Source organism: Salvelinus alpinus, chromosome 24 (assembly GCF_045679555.1).
Source record: "Salvelinus alpinus chromosome 24, SLU_Salpinus.1, whole genome shotgun sequence".
In the NCBI taxonomy this organism is placed as follows: Eukaryota; Metazoa; Chordata; class Actinopteri; order Salmoniformes; family Salmonidae; genus Salvelinus; species Salvelinus alpinus.
The window spans coordinates 3,402,367-3,406,027 of NC_092109.1; the positions used below are offsets into that span (position 1 = coordinate 3,402,367).

A 3,661-nucleotide genomic window follows, 5' to 3' on the forward strand; every position below is an offset into this window, starting at 1 on the left:
AGCATTTATTTTCTAGCATGGAATGTGAAGGTCATTGTTTATTTTTTGTTGTAATTCAGAGAAGCTAATACCGGTAGAGGGGAGGGGGGGGGGGTGTTCCTGTGTTGGGGAGGGAAGGGTTTTGCACGATGTGCCCCAATGTAGCACGGTATAGGTGTAGGTAGAAGGAATAACGGGGCATTATCTGTGTCATATTTTGATGATTGTTAAAAAAGAAAAGAAAAAAAAAAGCAATAAATATTGTAAAAAAATGTTTTTATTACAAATAAAAAAAATACCTTTTTAACATGAGTATTCAGACCATTTGCTATGAGACTCGAAATTGAGCTCAGGTGCATGCTGTTCCATTGATCATCCTTGAGATGTTTCTACAACATGCTGTGGGGATGTATTTCAGCAGCAGGAATGAGGGAGAGATGAACGGAGCAAAGTACAGAGAGTTCCTGCTCCAGAGCGCGAAGGGACCACAGACAGGCCCGAAGGTTCACCTTCCAACAGGACAACGACCCTAAGCACACAACTAAGACAATGCAGAAGTGACTTCGGGACAAGTCTCTGAATGTCCTTGAGTGGCCTAGCCAGAGCCTGGACTTGAACCCGATCGAACATCTCTGGAGAGACCTGAAAATAGCTGTGCAGTGAAGCTCCCCTGCAAACCTTACGTAGCTTGAGCGGATCTGGAGAGAAGAATGTGAGAAACTCCCAAAATACAGGTGTGCCAAGCTTGTAGCGTCATACACAAGAATACTTGAGGCTGTAATCTCAGCCAAAGGTGCGTTAACAAAGTACTGAGTCAATGGTATGAATACTTATGTAAATGTGATTTCAGTTTTGAAAAATAAACCTGTTTTTGCTTTGTCATTATGGGCTAGTGTGTGTAGGTTGATGAGGTGGAAAAAACGATTTAATCAAATTTAGAGTAAGGCTGTAACGTAACAAAATGTGGAAGGAGTCAAGGTGTCTGAATACTTTTCAGAATTAACTGTCATTTGACATAGTGGATTGTCACATTTGACATTGGTGGTTATTACAGTTATGCCACATTTATGAACTCTTTATAAAGCATGACATACGGTTATTTAGAACACATTCATGTAGTGTTTATGAAGCCTTTATAAGCTGCATGTCATTTAAAGCAGGACCGAATACAGTCCTAAATGAGATTTCTGTATTTCATTTTCAATACATTTGCAAAAATGTCAAACATTTTCACTTTGTCATTATGGGTTAGTGTGTAGATGGGTGAGAAAAAAGATTTAATTAATGTTGAATTCAGGTTGTACAAAATGAAATAAAGTAAACCTTCAATAGTGAACATACTAGCAATATACTGGCTACTGTTGAAAGTCTGCAAAAAGAAAGCTAAAAAATGTGTCTTGATTAGCCTAGTATAGCCATGCTGATATCTCTTTTGGAACGTTTGTCTTAAAGGGGCAGCGTCCTATTTCAAATCGTCTGAAAATGACATACTTCAGAAAACAAATGAATGCAATTGATACAATGCAATTCTAAAGAATAGATTAATGACTTGCATTGCTAAATTATATTACACAGATTTTTAATACATATCATAACCAAATGTAGCCTATTAATAGCTGAATATAGAGAGAAAGCATTTTTCATTTTATTTAATTAGGCAAGTCAGTTAAGAACAAATTCTTATGTACAATGACTGCCTACCCCGGCCAAACTCGGACGATGCTGGGCCAATTGTGCCGTCCTATGGGACTCCCAATCAGGACCAGATGTGATGCAGCCTGGGTTCAACCCAGGGACTGCAATGACGCCTCTTGCACTGAGATGCAGTGTCTTACATGCTGACCAGACCGAACACGTCGCGTGCGCGAGCGTCGCAAAATAAATTTTGAAATCCTTGTTATTCAATTATTGCGCGCGCGCGCCAACGAGCGTCTGCGACGCCAAGGGCTAAAATAGAACTCATTCCTATTTCTGATGCAGATCGCGGTGCAAGTCCTGCCTCTCCCATCTCCTCATTGGTTTATAGAAGCAGGTACCCACGTGGGTGAATGAAAGACGAACTGTTTTGTCAGTAGTCGTGGTAATACAATGAAAGTTTAGATGCGATCACCATATAAGTTAAACGATGAAAAAGCCTGGAAGGAGGAGAGATGACTAAAACGATTCGGTTGGGCGTTTTATGTGTGGATTAATTGTCGGAGTAGAGGTCCTTGTGCATTTCAGGTAAAATAACTCAATGTTTATATCCCAGGACAAATTAGCTAGCAACAGCAAGCTAGCTAAATAGGACAAATTAACGTTAGCTAGCAGGTGCAAGCTAACTAGCTAAATTGCCATACATGTTTAATGCTTTGACCTGTCCCCAAATTAATGTAATTGGTTCAGAGTTTGTTTTGATATTTTAACCTGCATGTCGTGATCGCGTTTGGTGTGGGGGGGGGCAAAATAAATTGATGCACGATAGCGCACGCACGCAGCCGGTTTGGGTTCCGTGTTAGACCGCTGTGCCACTCGGGAGCTCTCTGTAACATATGGTCCCCAGATAGGGGACGTATCAGATATAAAACTAATAAGAACAGATACTACACATGCCAACATGCATGACCCCAATGCATTTAAGAACTACACCATGTCCGGGCCAATAGAAATTCTTAAGGTAATGCTGGACGCTGGCATGTTTCAAATGCAGCCACGGATGTGGCAAATAGGTTATTTTACTGTGCTTTGATTTTTTAACAGCAAGTTTGACTAGTTTATGAAAGGTTTCGAACTGACTGAATAAAGTTGATCTCATATCCTTGCCATTCATAATCATTTTTTTATTTATTTTTTATTTAACCTTTATTTAACCAGGTAGGCAAATTGAGAACACGTTCTCATTTACAATTGCGACCTGGCCAAGATAAAGCAAAGCAGTTCGACACATACAACAACACATAGTTACACATGGAGTAAAACAAACATATAGTCAATAATACAGTGAAAAAAAATAATAAGTCTATATACAATGTGAGCAAGTGAGGTGAGATAAGGGAGGTGAAGGCAAACAAATATATGTATAAATAAATAAAAATATAAAAGGCCATGGAGGCGAAGTGAGTACAACACAGCAAGTAAAATAAAAACTAAAAAAACAATGGAATGGTTGGTTTGCAGTGGAAGAAAGTGCAAAGTAGAGACAGAAATAATGGGGTGCAAAGGAGCAAAATAAATTAATAAATAAATACAGTAGGTAAAGAGGTAGTTGTTTGGGCTAAATTGTAGATGGGTTATATACAGGTGCAGTAATCTATGAGCTGCTCTGACAGCTGGTGCTTAAAGCTAGTGAGGGAGATAGGTGTTTCCAGTTTCAGAGATTTTTGTAGTTCGTTCCAGTCATTGGCAGCAGAGAACTGGAAGGAGAGGCGTCCAAAGGAAGAATTGGTTTTGGGGGTGACTAGAGAGATATACCTGCTGGAGCGCGTGCTACAGGTAGGTGCTGCTATGGTGACCAGCGAGCTGAGATAAGGGGGGACTTTACCTAGCAGGGTCTTGTAGATGACCTGAATCATACAACGTAGTTATATGTCCATAGTATCGCATTGGGACAAGTAAACTAAAGATCTCATTTGTATTTTCAATATGAAGTCCTTTAGGAATTGCCAGACAGTGACTTGTCAGTAGCCTACAAAATCGGTTAGAA

The 3,661-nt window shown here is 39.7% G+C and overlaps 1 pseudogene; it reads right to left on the reverse strand.

Moving 5' to 3' along the window:
- Positions 1–2,513: 2,513 nt before the first annotated feature.
- On the reverse strand, positions 2,514–2,570 carry LOC139552922 (U2 spliceosomal RNA; annotated as a pseudogene).
- Between the last annotated feature and the right edge of the window lie 1,091 nt (positions 2,571–3,661).